The sequence below is a fragment of the Dermacentor albipictus genome, chromosome 1 (assembly GCF_038994185.2).
Source record: "Dermacentor albipictus isolate Rhodes 1998 colony chromosome 1, USDA_Dalb.pri_finalv2, whole genome shotgun sequence".
In the NCBI taxonomy this organism is placed as follows: Eukaryota; Metazoa; Arthropoda; class Arachnida; order Ixodida; family Ixodidae; genus Dermacentor; species Dermacentor albipictus.
Window position 1 is genome coordinate 255,292,978 of NC_091821.1, and position 18,333 is coordinate 255,311,310.

At 45.2% G+C, this 18,333-nt stretch overlaps 1 protein-coding gene and 1 long non-coding RNA gene across 4 annotated transcripts in view; one reads left to right on the forward strand and one right to left on the reverse strand.

Moving 5' to 3' along the window:
• LOC135901595 (uncharacterized) overlaps positions 1-18,333 on the forward strand; it is a 543,147-nt gene that overhangs the window by 507,532 nt on the left and 17,282 nt on the right. Inside the window, exon 9 of one of the 3 annotated variants that reach the window (XM_070531171.1) lies at positions 1,594-1,713. The gene's annotated coding sequence lies outside the window, so the exon portion shown is untranslated. Of the gene's footprint in view, positions 1-1,593; positions 1,714-18,333 lie in introns of those variants that run through there. The other 2 variants (XM_070531174.1, XM_070531173.1) reach the window with 2 other exon arrangements.
• LOC139054326 (uncharacterized) overlaps positions 1-18,333 on the reverse strand; it is a 208,579-nt gene that overhangs the window by 104,815 nt on the left and 85,431 nt on the right. Inside the window, exon 2 of the long non-coding RNA XR_011511144.1 lies at positions 1,622-1,707. This is a non-coding gene — a long non-coding RNA (uncharacterized lncRNA). The remainder of the gene's footprint in view (positions 1-1,621; positions 1,708-18,333) is intronic.

The following is an 18,333-nucleotide window of genomic DNA, read 5'->3' on the forward strand; positions in this document are numbered from 1 at the left end:
GTTAAATGACTGCCATGTAGTTCTTTTCTTTTTGCACAAATTATTTTTTACGCAGTGAGAGTAGCAAGCCTCGTGTCAGTCATTGTTTGCAAAGAGCAGAATATTTTTTCTAACAAGAGACTGTTTTAGTTGAAGCAGTAATGAATTAAGTGACCATTAAATGAAACTCACTGTAAGCTGACTGAACACGTTACATCTTTTAACCATGCACAGTCAGAAGGGTTGAAATCCGGGCCTTTTGGTACATACTTGAAGGAAAAAACTGGTCTAAAAACACAGAGGACAAGGGGTCGTTATGGTGTGAAACACAAAGGACACCAGTCATTGTGGTGTGAACTTCTCCTCTTGTCCTTTGTGTTTTTAGACTATTTTTTTCCCCTTCAAGTGTGCACAGTCAGCTTACAGTGAGTAAATGGCGGAGCTGGGCCATCTGTATATACATGCTAAAACAATGTTCTTATCGTCGATAGCGAAAGATGGGTGATCAATTTCCACCTATAAAGGACTTGTAGCGCGAAACAAGAAGGTTGAGGTCTGATCTACGTTTATAAGATATAGTGGGAGACTCAAACAGTTGCACCACCATGGTCAGATTATTTACGACCACAATATTCAACTGCATAGAAAGAAAAAGAGTAAAGGTTCCTGCCGCAGTCGATAATCCAGGTTTCAGATGCACATTCAACAGAAAAGTGGAACCGTTGTGACGACAGAAGCAACTGGAATTGATCGAAATGTTTTAGCAAGCTGCGCGCGTTAAAGTGAACTGTACTATACTTTTTGGTGCAAAGAAGGGCGTCGAGGTCGTTGGTAGAAACGTATGGCATGAAAAAGGGGAAAAGGATGCGCGCGCAGGTTTAACTGAAAACCTTCAGATCAGATTCATCACGTATACGAAAGACCCTGCCATGAGTCTATTGCCTTCCTTTAATCGTACAGGCATCAGTCCAGAGGATCTGCCACGACTTTTCTTTTGAGTTGCAGTACTTTGCCGAACAGTCGCTTGTCATCGGGCGTGAGGTGATCGTTGACAAAGAGTAGGGCGGATTGAGCACTCGGGTGGCCAATAGGACGAGCGAGTAGCCGGGACTTTCACGTTTTGCTGACGAATTCAGTCTTTTTTGTGTGAGTCTGAAAACGAGCGATCATGTTCATTGAGTTCTGGCCTGCCAGTATGTGGTGTAGAAACTCGATGTCGTTTTCAGTGACAGGACAATTTATATTTGTGCCATTCGTCGTTAAAATCCCCATGCAGTTTTCTCCCTGAAAGCAGCGGACGCCCATGAAACAAGATTCAGCGCAAAACTTCGCCTGAAATTTGGCGGTAACCGGTTCCAAAACATCATCCAGTTTGTCTTTGAATATATTTTCTGACTGATTAATGCGTTTCGCAAGTTCCACGGTTGTGGGCATAGTGGCAAGACCAGCAGCATTATCAGCAAATAAAATATAACTGTAGTGAATGCAGGCTAAATAATTTGAAGGTACAAAGCCAAACAGGCTTGTAAGCGCGGCGCTGCTGCTGCGGCTGCTGCTGCGAAGTGTGCGGGCGCTTGCCACCGGGCGGCTTTTGTCGCTTGTCCGACATCGCAGGCGCCGACGAAGGGTGGGGAAACCTTACCAGCTGTCTGTGTCCAGGCGATCCCGTACGAAGTGGCGCAGCCCGGTGGTTTCCCAGACCCTGCTGCGACAGCCGAGGGTAGACACCTGAAGGTATGAAGCAAACGCTTAGTAGACTTGTAACCGCAGCACTGCTTCTACGGAGAAGTGCGAAGTGCTGCTGCGAAGTGTGTTTACGGACGACTTTCTTATCTCCGACCAAACAGACGTTCTTCTTTTCAACACACTCTAAAGAAAGTTTACACCCTTTGGGCCATATCTTGCCACACAACGCCAATCATCTGTCTTGCCCACATTTTCTTTCTTTAACGCTGCGAGCCGGGTACTTCCTTTAGTCACGAACGGCTTGCGCGTTATCAGCTTGACACAGCGTTCTCGACAGGAAAGTAGCGAGCGCCGAGTTTTCAAGAGAGGAAACGCAAGCAAGGCAGATGATTATTGTTGTGTGGCAAATATACACCCCAAAGGGTGTAAATTTTTTAGAGTGAAGTTTTCACACATGACACGTGCAAAACTTTTTCGAAGTTCTAGCAGCGATCTATATCGCAATTAATTAAACAGCAGTCTGCGGGGCCTCCGGACGGGTAACAGTTAGTGAAAATACGCTATGCAATCAGGATTTTTTTTCATGTCACCTTTATCGTCGGTACGATTCACTGTTTGGCGCGCATTCGTAAAGTGGGTCAGTGTCTTATATTGGGAACCTGTTCGTTTGTATAGTTTTATTATTGTGCCACAATAAGCTTCAGTGCCTAACCTGCGTTTTAGGTAATTGATAAGTTGCACGTGTTATATGGAGATAACAATGTTTATAAACAATACACCGTGTCTTAAAGATGTTGTTTCTAGGCTCCAGTAAAATGGCAGTAAATTTAGCTTGGTGTTTGAGTTTGAGTTTATTGAACGTTACATGGGGGTGTTTCATTTATCGCGTTATTTATATTGTTAGGTATTTGTTCTTTCATGTGTACTCGCTAACAATGCATAATTTCTTTGAACTCCTTTCTTTTTCCTAACTCCCTGTATCCTCCCCTCACGCAACACTCCTTCGGGAGCCTGTGAGGTAACTGAATATGCAACTGAATGACCAAATAAGCGAAGGCGTAAAAAGTGTCACAGATGCAGTCATTAGAAATAGTACAAAGGTGTCTAAAAATATAGACACAATAGAAATAAAAAAAAGAACTTTGAGGAGAAGTGTCACCACTTAATTTCAAAGTGGATGCTCACGTTATCATCATCGTTATCATCACAGCTGCATAATAGTTTTGCAGCAGTGTTCACGTGTAACTTTAAGAGAACGCTGAAGCTCAAGCTGCAGCAGAACATGCCGCTGATCATTCTCTTGCAAAATTTGCATCCTAATTTGACTTTGTACCAGTCAGAAGAACTAACGGTAGATTATGTTGCAGCAGATAATGTTCAATATTAGACAGCATGCCTACCATGATTAGCAGCACTCAGCTTTCGGGTGGAATCTTCCGGAAAATGTTATCGGGAACGGGTACAGGCGATCGCAGGCAACAGACAAATCTTTGTCATTCTCACTAAACGGAATTGAAAAAATATGAGGAAATGTCCGCAACATTTGAAAAACAATCATTCACAGTGTAGAAAAATGTGCAAATGTGGCACGAAACTAATCAGCAAATATTACATAAACGTACGCGTCGACAGCGGCAGAAAATCCGACACCAGGAAACAGCACAGTGGATATTGGTGTGATTTAGGAAAAAACCAGCCATGGAAGTATATCGATCAGCAAAGAATGCAACCAAACAAGCGTGAAGTTTTACGATATCTCAAAGCGCTGCACACTGCTGGATATATGATTGTGTTAACGCGCTGTTATAGGAGAAAATCTGCCCATTACGACTACTCGTCTGTAGCTTCTGGTAATGGCGCATAAACTATTGAGCATGTCCTATTATAATGTCGAAGTATCGGCATAGGTCGAGGTGAATCATTGTGTAGTTATTCTGTCGAATGCTTTCAGCTTTAATAGGATACCAAAGAGAAGCACTAAATTAGTTTAGATTAGCTGATAAAAATGTTCTGTCAAAACTATCTTCTCTCTAATTTAGCGGTAATAAGTTAATTATTAGAACATAAAGTGAAGGTCAAAGCACTATTTATTTATTATCGCGTCAGAACCCCAGCACCAGCACGTCAGTGTCATGTCACGGATTTCAAAGTATCGCTTAGCATTTGGCCAGTTATAGGTCAGTGCAACTTGCGAAGTTCGGTCCTTGGCTGCTTTAGAACACAATGTAGTCAGTCGTTGCCGATAAGACATTAACTACGCATGAGCAGACACCTTCAAAATCCATGACGTCATAAAAATGATCGGGTTTTACGTGCCAAAACCACTTTCTGATTATGAGACACGCCGTATCGGGGGACTCCGGAAATTGGGACCACCTAGGATTCTTTAACGTGCACCTAGATCTAAGTACACCGGTGACGTTACACGGATGACGTCACACGAGCTGGTACGGTAATTCCCAAGTAGCGGCACGACCTGTCTTTCGTTTATGCGTCTTTGGCTTTCTTTGATGTTTTACAAGGGCTATACTTAGTAATAGAGAACAAATAATTGCCTTTGACTTTGAGTATCTATTTAAAGATAGTATAGGAGAAAAGCAAATGAACCGGCACTGTAAAACTGCAAAAACGGCTGGAGTTATAGAGTTAGCACAACGACAGTATAGCGCCAGCAGGCTCTGCATTCCGTTGCATGTACATCTTCTCAAGCTGCTCTCCAATTGTGACAGCCGCCAAAATGTGACTCGCGTTCTGTCGCTGATTCTTAGTGCTGCACCTATTTTACCAAATCTAGTGCAGCAGCCGTGAAATAACATGGCAAATAGTGTCTTTTAGGCCTCCTGACTTCAGATATGCTGCAGTCCGACGTGGAGTGCGGCAACAAAGGCTGGGCGATTGCGGAGAGCAGAAGTCCAAGAAGACAAGGCTCTCTGTTATTGCGATAACAGCTATAGCAGCGCTCGAGACGCATTTGCGCCGTCACCGTTGGCGTCAGCGTTGTCGTACTGCCCGGCTGTTGAGGACACATGCGCGGCCAGCACGTGGAGGATTAGAATGTCTCCATAGAAGCGCAGTGCGTTTTGTTTGAAAAGCGACGAAATAAAGTAGAGGCACCTTAACGCTCCGTTCAGTCGGTTCTACCTGAGCCATGGAGAGCGTTCCGGCTTCCGCTGCAGGCATCAGTGTTGTGCGCATAGACATTAGCGTTCGTGCTGAGCAGCTGTGCGCGTACCACACCGCGTGAAACGTCAAGCTCAGTTTACGTAATCCTTTCTTTGGACGCGTACCGACGCCCACGGTTTTCCTTGAATCCTATCTCGTGCACCATCGAGCTGCGACACGTGCAACGCCGCAGGCACGCTCAACGCACCAGCGTTCGGAGGCGCCTTCAGTGCAACGCTGAACCTTGCTTTCGCTTTCAATGCTTCGCCTTCGGGCAAAACTGACAATTTTTAGCGCCTTCTTTTGCAGCGGCAAAAGAAGGCGCTATTCTATTGCGGCACGTATGTGCGGGTATTTATCGGTGACTAGATCAGGCGCTCATAACGTGCAATCAGTGTGCTTAAAATATTCAGCGATGTGCATTGATGTTCCAGATAATACGTGTCTGCAAACTTAAAATACTGGGTGTAAGACTAGCAGGAACAGCAATACATTTCACAACACGTGCTCGGTCTGTATTTCTTGAATCTGGCTATTAGCACTAAGTTTCTGCCAAAACGGTATGCTATGAGCACCGGCTTGACTTCCAATCTGCAATTCAAACATTCTAACTAAAAGCTAAAATTTAAAAAAAACTTGATTAGTAAAACTTTATTGATTATTAATTCTAGTGCACCACACCCTTCGAGTTTCTCAATCGTATTTCGTTGTTAGATAGCATAAAAGTGTCACCTCAGAATAAATTTTAGTTGCTGTAAGTGACTCTGGGTGTCCCTGTGGATTTTGTCATACGTGTATATTGTGTCTTAATGTACATGATACTTCACATGACGTATCGAAAATAGAAATACTGATACATGTCTTGCTGAATGTGTGATTATAAAGATAAAATATACCAAAAGATTATCTTAATATTGTACCTAAGATGCATATATATTCTATAGCGCCCAGCCCTGGGGCTATGTGGTCGCTGAATCGTCGTGCTTGTTCAGTGTATCACTTCATTTATCATGGCATTCACCAGAAGTAGCATGATAAGTGTGCCGCCAAGCAAATTTCTCCAGTTCTCATTAAAGAGCATACTTATCGATCTCAGGAAACGTTAGCGTGAAATCTAGTGTAATGATAGCCCCGCTCGTGAAAACAACATTCACAGTCGCTGAATACGACAAGAATTTCTTTCCTAGGCCTGACATTTTTGATGAAGGCATTTCTGTATCGTCACAACTTAGAAATAGAAGAAAACGGAAAGAAACACACGGAGACACTCCTTCTTGTGCAGGTCTCGCTAGCTTACGCGAGCAAGGGGGAAGAGGGAATACGAAAGTGGAGGAAAAAAATTCACCTGCAGCGATTACGATACTCCTTAATGCGAAATTTGAGCGCAGCTGAATGCATGTTCTCATTTCGCAGTACATTGGATGGCACGTACGATCTGTCTCGTGCGGCACGTTGAAAATCGTGCGAAGTGTGGTGCGGCTGCCTCGCTAATCTGGAGATCGCGAGAGACAACGCGTGGGTGACGCGTCGTTGCGATTCACAGCAGCCGCCGCAGACAGACCTCCGCTCATGCAGCGGTTTGTTTGCATATATGTGGTATCGGTGGTGCCATCGATGAACAGACGACGCGCGCTGCTGTGGCGCCATCTCGTAGCCATCACCCCTGCAAAGCCCGTCTTGCGAAGCACTCCGCTTTTCTCCTCATGCTTTCGCCACACTCTCCTCCTCCGCTTTCCACCTCATGTTCCCGCTACACCCTCCTCCCCCGCTTTCCTCCTCGCGCTTTCTTCGCTATCGCAGCCTTTTATCCGCGCTCCTAGTTCGCTCGGTTATGAGGACGCCGAGGGACGACGCCGACGCTCGCCGCAGGAATGGGCGCCTGAAAGGTGTCCTCTAAAATGACACTGCCGCACGCACGCACGCACGTGGGTTCACCACACATTTAGTCAGAGCAAGAAACTGTCTTGTCTTAACGATATGAAATCGCAGTACCTGCTGCCATTACGATAAACGCGACCTTGCCTTGACGCCCGGATGCAAGGTCCGACTGCTGAAATTTATGCCACTGCAAAAAAAAAAAAAATCTGTTGAGTAACTCAGCACTATGTTACAAAATATCCTAATAGCTTCGGTCCTTAGCAGAAAAAATTCGTGTTGTATTTTCGACTGGAAAAGTACGCACTTAAACTGGTACAGTATTTCGACCGCAGCGTAAGAATTTTCTTGCAAAAAACAAAAAGAAGTCAGCATCGCTGTAGATTACTAACAACCACGCTTCAGCTACACTTTAAGACAAAGATGATCGGTGGTGCTTATTTCCCTGCTTGTGAATGCCATTGAAATCTTCCGAATTTCAGTATGTCGCTATCTGATCCGGACCGTCTCTGACCACCTACGCACTCGCTTTGTCCAAGCCCACGCGATACCTTTCTTTGGCTGTAAATGCTAGCTCGTCGTTTCCTTCTTCGTAATTCGTGTCTCGCAGAAGCACGGTATCTAGTACTAGCCATCGTCAGTGCCCTTAAACCTCACTGTAACTACCTACGCCGTCGCGCTGTCTGTGAAGAGGTTTCTGATGAGTGAAAGCATAGACGTTACGAAAGAGTCCGAATTGGGAAGTTTTACGTAATTCGCGCAGGAGACGTTGGGCACACGATTGGGCAATGACTCAGAAGGATAGATTAGTCATCAGGAGCACCGCTTATTGTACCCAAGTGCAAATAACCCGCACACGGATTCCCAAAGCTGTTCGTAGGTGGGAACATTTCGTAACAGTGGGCGATGGCCAATCACACTGGTCGGACGAAATGCGGACGAAAGCACCCGCACTTGACGAACAGTTGTTGCAAAGTAAGACCTTTTTCCGACCCAAGGACCATGTTCACAAGACATCTCGGTGCTAAGAGCGATTACTTATTGGCCGTCGTCCGCGAATCCGCCACTCACGATACCGTAGGAGTGATAGCAAGACGATTGCTGTGGTGATGGCCAAACCCAGGCAACAGTTCAGATAAGAAAAGTTTCATTTCATTTCATTTATTTTCACCTTAAAGGCCCGGAGGCATTACATAAGGGAGGGCTTTATTCCTTGTAACAATGTTAGGAGCCCTCTACAATGAATAGGAGCCCTCTACCCTTGTTCACACGTGTGCGCACTCCACATTAACGAGAAGGAAATGTAAAGTCACACAATGAGAGAAATAATTATTTTGGAAGACGGTAGATATCAGTCTGAGCCAGTGTACTCTAGAAAGAGATGTAAATGGGAAATGAAAAGCAAGAAGGTTAAATAATTGCTCGATTGGCTACTCACCAATGTGAGGAAGGGGAGAGGGTGCACATGATAAGGCGAAAACAAATGAAAATATGAAAACGACCTGTCTGCGAAAACACGAGGAGGTCCCTTGTGACATTGAGCACATTCTTTTACACAGTCTCAATGCTTTCCGAAAACACACAAGCGCTTTTAAACCAACTCGGGTTGATACCGGATGAGACTAGGGTCCAAGGGTTCTGCTTTCTGTGAGGTGATGGTTGTCGAGTTTGCCCAGCGTGGTAGAGAGTACTGCCTATTCGCTGAAACGAGAACATTCACAAATAAGGTTGGCGATCGTCAATTTGCACCCATAAAACTGTATTCGGAAACGCCAGGCATGGCCTATTGTTCTGCCTTAGGGGAAGGGTATCGGAGGAGTGATGAAACATAAAAATGGCAGAAAGAAAGCGAGAGACATGAACTAAAGGCAAGGAGGTTAACCTTAAAGAATAAAGAGGCTTTCGTTAACCTAGGATGCACCAGTGTCCTCCTCACCCGGTGCGGGGAGGAGGACATCGAATCACTCTAGGTTATGCTTAACCTTCATAGAGGCGGCCGTTTTATGATACAATCACAGGTCCGGTAGAGCTGTTGGAAATGGTGGAACCTTTGGAACCTTTGTGCAAATGGGTACGCGTCAAACTAGGACTCGTATAAAAGGAGCGAGAGACAGCTGCTTCATGGCTAGAGGTGACAGGTCTGCCTTCATAACGATCCCAGGAACTGAGAGGCAGATGCGAGCTGGTCGGAGACACCCCAATGCAGACGCTTGGCGTTTCGCATGCTTGAAGCAAGATTGTATTCAGTCATGGTGACTAGTCACAATATAGCAGTATGAAGCCTAAGTGATGCGGGTTTATAGGCGCTCAGTATTGTGGCATTTCCAAAGCCTATAGTTTAGTCCGACTAAGTGTAAAAAGTGCAATATAGCCAGTGCTATCATTTCTACGGGTCTTCACGGGGAAGCTGAGCAGAAGCTTTGCAAAAATAAGTCGAACAGACCCACAGGTTAGAAAGATTCGCTTTTTACTTGATAATAAGTTTCCAGAATAATACATTGTTCTGTAGGCGCCCTTTTTGAGATGAAACATAATAAATTTTTAGGCTTTTCTTCTTATTAGAACCTTCACCAAGTGAAACGGCCTAGCCATCGCCAGTAAAACTTTGATTTGGGCGAGTTGGTTCATGGCTATTCAAAAGGCGCAGCGCGACTTTGTTTTTCTGTCTCCGTCCCAGTCGCGCTGCGCCTTTTGAATAGCCATCGCCAGCATACGGCTACAAAAAGTTATATACATATATTTTACCTCAATAAAACAAAAATACAATCATCCCTGGCAACACATTCGGGTGCTTTCTATCGCTTAGAACTTCATGGATGCATGCGCGGGGAACTCGAAGTTGAGCGATTTAGGTCAATTTTGATATCAGTGAAGGAAGTCGAGCGATGAGCTATACTTTGAGAAGAAATGCGACAATACAGGATAGCTCCGCATATAGTAGTCAGTGCCAGCGTTGTGCACTTCCTTCTCATCGTTAGCCCCGGTTTAGGTAAGAGAACCAGGTAACCTGCGCTCTAATTAAATTGTGTGAAATTATTGAAAATGTTGAGCAGCTTTTCTCACCGCCTTCAACGTACGCCGCTCCAGGGCTCAGTAAGTAAAACACGCAAAATATAATTATCATGGCTTTCACTGACGTACTTGACGTTTTTTGTATCATGCTATAGCGTGGAAGTGGTTTAAGCAAGAAGTTACGAAAGCTAAAGCTTGTGAACAGGCCCCGTACTTAGCAACTTTTTCTAACGTAACCTCATTGGCTGGCGTTCGCGTGCCAGCCACTCACAATGGCGATCGGCGTGATAACTAGACAACCGCCCCAGCGACGGCCTCTCGCAGACACAAATTACGTAAGCAAAGCCTTGCGAAAACGCTTGTAGGGTATTTGGAGCATCGTATTTCTTATTTCGTGAGCGCCGGAAGCACGGTATTGTGAATACGCCAAAGTGGAGCTAGTTAAGTTCGTTCTAGTAACTTTTAAACACTGTGTCGTTCTAAAGCTTTCAGCTTTTCCTCGCTTGTAACGAATGTCACTTGATTGTGAAGTGACGAAACACAGCTTATGTAACAGTCTCAGAGGAGATTACAGACGCTTTCCCGCAAAAGACGACAAGTGGGAGCTTTGCCCATTTATCGCTGTCAGAGGAAGGCAAGAAAGAAATCTATATATAAGCACAGGACGGCACGTGGCGATCAAGAGAGATCCGCGTAAGTGTTGCTGTGTGGAAGGTGCGACCAGAGCAATCACAAATCACACCACGTAGCGACCATCGCAAACGTGAGCGAGTTCTTTCAGAGACTCGTCCTCTAATTCGGCATTGCAAAACAGTTAGAAAAGAGCATCATTCCTTCTTTTCTTTTTTTTTTTTCCTTCACTAAGAGAAGGGATGGAAATCGCCTGGTGGCGACGGTGAAACGGGAGAATACAAGCGTGATTCACCAAGACGCAAGGATTTCGATTGCAATAATGAGACGAACGGCGAGTAGAGAGAAAGAAGGAATGTCCACAAAGACGCCGCCTCCGTGGAATCAGGGCTTCTAAGCTGAACCCGGAGCACTCCGTGCTCTCCTCGCATCACGCGCCTTCGGCCCGGTAATGTCATCAATCATTCTGAAGCGGGATCAGCCGGAGCCCGTTTATATTTTTTCCCCATCGCTCACCAGTGATGTCGTGGTTGTACAGAGTCCGTGTAAGATGCAGGCGTGATACTATTGCGTTATAGGCCTCTCGAGCAGCGCGCCTCTCTCCAGGGCCTGGCAGAGAAACACGGAAGCAGAGACGAAGCAGACCACTAGCGCAGCCCGAAGGGAAGACAGCTTCGCGCGTCGTCCGACTTCCACTCGGCCTAATATTTCATGGGAACCGCCAGCCCTGGTCGCGTTTCGCGGCCGTCACAGGGCAAGAACGAGCGCCGCGGGAAGAAGTCGAGTCGGCTGCTTGACAATTCCCGCCGCGGCAGCCGCCGTTTGTCTGAGTCGCGGCGCGCTTCCCTGCAGTGCTGCCGCTGCGCGGGTGCCGCTGAGACGTCCTCGACATCGGGATTCTGGGCGCGTTCCCGTCCTAATGACGCCTCCTTCCGGCCACGGCCTCTGTTCCGGATGCTTGATCTTTTTCGTTCGCTCCACTCAGGACGCGGCGCCGCGAGGCACTGTCGTTTTGGTTGTCCATTCGCTTTCACCCTGCAAGGCTCGCTGTTACCGCGTTGCTCCCGTGTTTCACCTCTGGCTTCTGAGTCTTGCGGCGTAGTACTCTTTTACCTTTTTTTCTACTCTCTCTTTCTCTCTTGTTTCCGCCATTAAGGTAGCCGCTCCTCAATTTGACGGCCAGGACAGTAAATTAGAGGACCACGTTGCTGACGCTTGTGAGCGTTTTCTTTGGGAGCTGCTACAGCAGGGTGCGACTTTCAAAAGAGAGGAGAGCCGATTTGGCTCATCAACGTTAGGAAGGAACTTCACCTAGGACACAGCTTATCTCATTATCATTACCAATCGCCGAACCGATGTTTATTTATTTACTGTTTATGAAAGAAAAAAAAAAACTGAATTGCAGCGTCTGATGTCAGTTGAATTCTTTTTTTATCCCATGCTTAAGGATGAGGATAACAAAATTTCAAAGGACGAGTATAAAACACGGTATCCTTGCAGCAACCTTAGACAACCTAATTCTATAACATGAAGCTCATAAAAGAGCTTGAAGCAGAAAATTTTGGCTCATTGTCCTTTGATTCAAACTAAACCAATAATTTGTAAGTTGAGTTTTTAAAAAACGGATGTGACCGCGAGGTAATGAGAGAATGTCAAACTATAATTTACCGCATTATTTTATTCGCTTTTAAATATGTTATCATCTGCAGTTTACCGAATTGCGATATACGTTCTATATGCGTAATTTCGGAGCTGTAATGATAATTTTAATACTACTTACTTTTAATAATAATTTTAATAATAATAGTACAAAAAAGAGTACCAGACACAGCATACAGGACTGCGAATATCGCAGAGCGCTTGAAGGGTAGATCTTGGGAAGCAGCAGGCAAACCACAGATAACCCAAACATTACACAATAAAACAGAAACGCATACACATAATGAACAAACACCTAAATAACCTTCATTTGCAGGCAATTGTATAGACGCATACAAAGCATAGAGCACACGCCGATTGAATGATAACTACGAAGCACAAAACGTAAATTAAGATCTCAATCAACTCAATCATTGTAGCGAAGTAAGAAACATGATTGAAAAAAGGTATCATAATAGGTAATTTATCCCTGAACTTAATACTTCGATACCATAACATGGAACTTAACCCCCTATTCAGAAATGCACCTTGACTTGAAGTCCATGCTTGACTTGATCTAAACGATGCCTGCCCTGAACGCGCCGAACGTAGTGCAATAATCGTCTTGGGTATCGCTCACACAAGGGGATAAGGCATCGGGGATACGGGATAAGGGATAAGGCATCACAAGACTTTGTTTAAACTTATATATTTCCTTGACCTGAAAAACACTGCGGAAGGGGGGCGGAGAGGGGAGCTTACGGAAATTGAAACTTTGCCCTGCAGAATTCTTAAGTCTTAAACTTTTCGATAAGATTTATATACCATTGGCAGGTCAACAGCTAAATTCTACGGCAGTCATTGAAATTGGACTTTTCATGAAAATTTATTCAGTGCCTAGCCGTGGCCTTTTCGGCGTTTCACGAGCATTTGATTAGGGAAATGCGGACTTCCGCTTAAGGTTTCATTTTATGCAGACGGATTTTCGAGATTTGCAGAACTAATTGAAGGACGGCGACGCTGTAAGTGTGTGTGTGAGGGGGGGGGGGGGAGGTTATGGAGCGGTAGGAGGAAGGGGAAAGGGAGGGGAGGCGCAATGGCCTTCGGAGACAAAAAGGTTCGCGAAATTAATTTGGCTCCGTTTTCACGAAGTACGATAAAGAATTTTTGCCCCCATGGAAGCCGGCAATCGTTATGTTCATTAGACGCCTCGAAGGAACACTCGGCGCTGATGGGACTTCCCTTTTTCTGTTTGTTTGTTTGTTCGTTTTTTTACTCATAAGACAGCACTAATGCGAAAGTAGCGACCATCACCTTGTGCTTTGTATAAGCTATAACGTTGGCTACTTTGTTCTGCTCTCTGACACGCGAAAGAAAAAGCGCAAGATGAGAGACTGCGGCGACGCTCGACTCCACTGCACCACCTCCAAGCGCTTCCTTCCCGATATCACACGGCCCCCCGCCCCGCAGCGCCCGATGGCGGTGCGTGTAAGCCCCGCATCGAGATGTCGCAGCTCGCGTCGCGAAGGGCCCACCTTCACCGATGGCGGCTGGAGCTGCGGCGCGCCACTTCACCTTCGCTCTTAGCGGCGGCCGCCCAACAAGAGAACAGCACGCGCGGCTTAACAGACAACGTACGCCTGAGAATCGGCGGCTATTGATTTCTTTTCGGAGGAGGGCGCTACCCTTCCCTTCACGGACTCCGGCGCCCTGCTACATTATCGTGGCCTGGGCCCTCGCAGCCGACGCTTTTTATGGCGCGCGCATCCCGGCACATAAAACACGTCCGAATTAGGGATAAAATCGAACGCGTTCCACCGGCGCCGCCTGTGGAGATCCGCGCACAACGCCAGTGCGTTCCCGCGGGCGAGAAGAACGGGGCCACCACGACGTCTTCTTCTTGGTCGTTGAAAAGCATAGCGTGCAGAACGGCTGTGGGATGAGGGAAGGAATTTATGCCGCATGACGAAAGAAGAAGAGGCAGACAGCGACGGTGCCGTACGCCCTCATCCATGAAACGTCTGCGAGTCCGTAGCCTGCGGCAATGGAGCCGTTATCGGGGCAGCGTGTCTTCCTGACAAGTCTAGCAGGGCTCGGAAAGGGCCCCACAGAGCGCCTTCCCATACAGGCGTCTTCAGCGCGATAGCTCGCTTTGCGGAGAGAGCATAGCCAGCCTTTCCTCTTGTCGTACTGCTCAGGTTGTTACCTGCTCACTCGCAATGCAACCTTGTGTGCGCTTCTTTTTTTTACTTGTTGGTTGTCAAGATGTTCGTTAACAAGATCACGCTGGTTTACGTCTGCATATCGGGGCTTATCGACGGAGAATATGAAAGAGATCAGTGGAGGGTGCGGACCTTTTAATGAGACGAATGGAACCTCAGTCTATTGGTTACAAGTGCCTAAAAAACTGACCTATTATTTTCGTCACGGCTAAGCTTAGGGACGACCTTGTTAACGTGCCCACGAAAGCCACTGTTAGCATACATAAACGTGAATATAACTCGGGAAGGAAGCGGTGCGCTTTAGTCGATTCCGCCATGAAAGACGCAGAGCAAGCAAAAGCACGCACTTAACTTTCCTGCGTGATACTCCTCGTTACCAACTTTTTATTTATTCTTCATTTAGTGCCTGAAATCGCTAACCCCGTCGAGATGCAAGCATTTATTTTTTTTTTATACCGGTGCAAACATTGTAACATTACACTACTATACTATAGGGCGATTTCACATTGTACACCAAGTTGAAAAATACTGTGATAGTGTTTCCGCTGGTGCTTTGGGCGAGATGAAGACACCAAGTGCAAAAATACTGTGATAGTATTTCCGCTGGTGCTGTGGACGAGATGAACAACAGAGGGGGCCCATTTCGCTAATCCTAACCATGCGAAGCCAACAGATAATGCAGCCAAGAAAAGCATACGGGAACTTATTATTATTATTTGTTGTTGTTTGTAATTGGAGTATAGAAATGGTAAGCTAAAGGGAAATGAAAGTGGGCGAAAAAACATCTTGCCGCTTGTGGGAGCCGAACCTACATGTGGAGTAAACCCGCGTCGTTTATTCCTTCTTATTATTATTTTATTTTTACTAAAACGCTCCTCGAACGTGTCGCTTGATGGGCATGCGTTCAGAGCGTATCGCAAAAAAAAAAAAAACCGAGAGCTGTAAAATTGAGCTGCTAAAGGGGTGAAAAAAAAGGAAAAAAAAACATGCAACTATGTTGTCCAGCTCTCTGCAGGTTCGCACTCGGCTTCCAATTTCCACTTCGGTGGCAATTAATGAACGTATGTGCAGCGCTCCATCCCAACTTCTTTCCCACGTTTTGTATCCCATTCACGCCCCAGTGCTGCCGACTTGAGGCTCGCGCACGGCAGCGCATATTTTGCGCAGGTTATTGATCGGCAGATTGCCCGAACATTCTTTCTTCCGCCGATTGAAATACTTAGCACATGCGAAGGGAACGCTCGCGCTGCGTGCGACGGATTCAGCGCTCTGCCGTCCGATTTCTTTCCTCCTGACTGCGGCGGTGCTCGGGAAACGATCTCCGCTCGAATGCCTTGGCTTTCACTTCCGAAAAAAGAAAAAAAAAGAGAAATGAAAAGATCTTGTGTTTCAAATTTATCGTCCCTGTTCTGGCGACGAAAGTTAATTTTGAAATTCCATAATGCGATTTCGCTTTCACTTATTTAATAAGTTTTGCTAACGTTGCAGTCGGGAAGTCGGTCGCCGTTAAGGTGTTTCCACTTAGAGCAAAAAAGTTATTAATAAGAAAGCCGACGAATCTGCGCACGTTCATTCCAGCTGCAGTGAGGATACTAGCTTCTGAACCTAATCTCGTCGGTTGAGGTGAAAGCATAAAAATTTATGTATCTATAGATTGAACTCCGTGCAAAGTGTTGGAGACGAAGTTTGCAAGCTTGGAAGCTGAGCCTCAACATATCTCCGAGCGCTCTGTGTCCAAAAATAGAATAAAAACGTGTAATAGTAGGAGATAAAATCAATCAATCAATCAATCAATCAATCAATCAATCAATCAATCAATCAATCAATCAATCAATCAGTTAATTAAATTATTAATTAAATAATTAATATTTGCTTTACATGCTCAAGAACGGCCTATACACTTGAATATACTTGAAAGGGGATTTATTCACAATGTTGTGCAAGGCCACAGAAAAACATTTCAAACCAAGGAACGTGACCTTATTGTCTTGCGCCAGCTGGGCTGAGGGCGCAGAGCTGCTTGCTTTATTTTCTTCAGTGCCCACCGAGTATTGCCTTTGTCCCTCATTACATTGGCTTCATAGACGAAGAGGACCCATTCTGGTGTCTCATGATGACGTGACAACCGGAGGGTCGTGGTAGGGCTTCAATTAGGCGTCTGATGGGGTCCCGACAGTATTTGTCGGTGGAAGATTTCACTGGCTTAACGACGTAGTTTTTTTAATTGCCTTTATTTTCCATAAACATACAATTTACGGGGGATTCAAGGACAAAGTTGCACACAGTAACTTGACGGGCCTTAAAACCCTGTCTGAAGGCAGCAGCGGCAGGCACATGCACTGATTCAGGACTAACAGCACAAATAATACATAACAATACAATACAATGTTGGCATCAACTTGTGCTGGCAAAAAAAGAAAGTTTGAATATAAGAAGAAACACTACAAAAGATCAAGCAAATCCGCAGTTTACACATGAGAAAAAAAATGCAGTAAATTGCAATTGCAAAACGCAGCATGAAGCAGCAAATTCGGTCATGTTCAAATTTCGCTGAAAAACTCGTGCAAACGCGAAACAGGGCAGGACTTGACATCGATATTATTGCGCATTAATGTGTAAGCGATGATGTAGCATTTGAAAAGTGTAGTTGGTTCGAGGACGTGGCACATGCCATTGTTCGGGTGATCGTGTGCTGTACTCTGTTCTGTTTCTAAATAACTGCGTTAGGAACGTAATGTATGATTGGTTTTGTTTCTTGCCTTTGCGATAGGCTAACGACAGCCTGAAGTCTAACAGAGTGTGCAGCGTGAGTAATTTCAACTGCTTGAAGAGAGGTGCAGTATGAGCATCTGCTGGAGCATTACAGATGGTACGAATTACCTTTTTTTTTGAAGCCAGGAAAAATCTATTTCAGTTGGTAGCAGATGTCGTACTCCACACCATACAGCAGTAGTGTGTGTGACTCAGGAAAATAACATTGTATAAGAGAAATGTAACTTCGCGTGGCAGTGGTTTTAAACTGAACAGTATTCCAGCGACTTGCGCAAGTTTTCCTGAAAGGAAGTGATCAGTCCATGACATGTGGCTATGAAAAAACACCCATAACGTTTTCACAGACCGGACAAGCTCAATTCTTGCCCATTGAAATGTCAGTCCCTAAATTCACGAGCTTATTTTTAACTTTAAATAAAATAGCTTTCGTTTTTTCAGTGTTACTTTTTAAGCCATTGTCCTGTGACCATGTATGTATTTCAGTAAGGACAGAATTTGCAGTCGAAATTAGGTTTACAATATTATTTGACGAAAAAACCAGGGTAGTATCATCTGCGTAGATGATATATTTAGGTTTGCTATCCACAAGAACAAGATCATTTACTTATACATAGACAAGAAGGGGACCCAATATGCTCCCTTGGGAAACTCCAAGTTTTACTTGCTTGATCTGGGAGCAGACACCATTTATTTCGACAAGTTGACTCCGCTGCTTTAAATAAGATTGAATATGTCAAAAGTAATACCACGAATACTGTAGTACTCTAGCTTCTTTATTAAATGTTCATGATTGATAGAGTCAAACGCTTTGATGAAGTGGATTAGAACACCAAGCGTGACCAGTTTAAATTCAGTTTCTCAAAATCAATTCTTTTTGTTCTTGTAGGGCAAGCTGGGTCGACCTTCCTCTTCGAAAAGCATACTGCAAGTCAGTTAACAGGCTGTGTTATTCTAAGAAATTTGTTGACCACGACGTTCATTTAACGATCCGATACGAACTCTGATACTTAGCGGCAAACTTTGAAGAGATGCCAGGAGTCTGACACGGTGTACAGAGCCACACAAACGAGCCAACGGGAAAGATGTGAACAGGCCTGTCAAAGTCAAATCCTTCTTTCTGAAGGCCTTATGTGACTGATGTAAATTAGTCTGCTAGCTGGCTATATTATTTGGCGCACTGGGGAGAGGGTATGAGCCATTGCGTTGCTGTATGAACGTGTTCCACGTCAGCTCTCTGAATTTTCACAAATTGCGCCGATTATTCAACTCGGATCTTCATGAAAGTGCATCGATCGGATGTATGAACCTACGTGGACCACCGGGATACCCAATTCCGAGGTAGGCGTCCATTTATCCG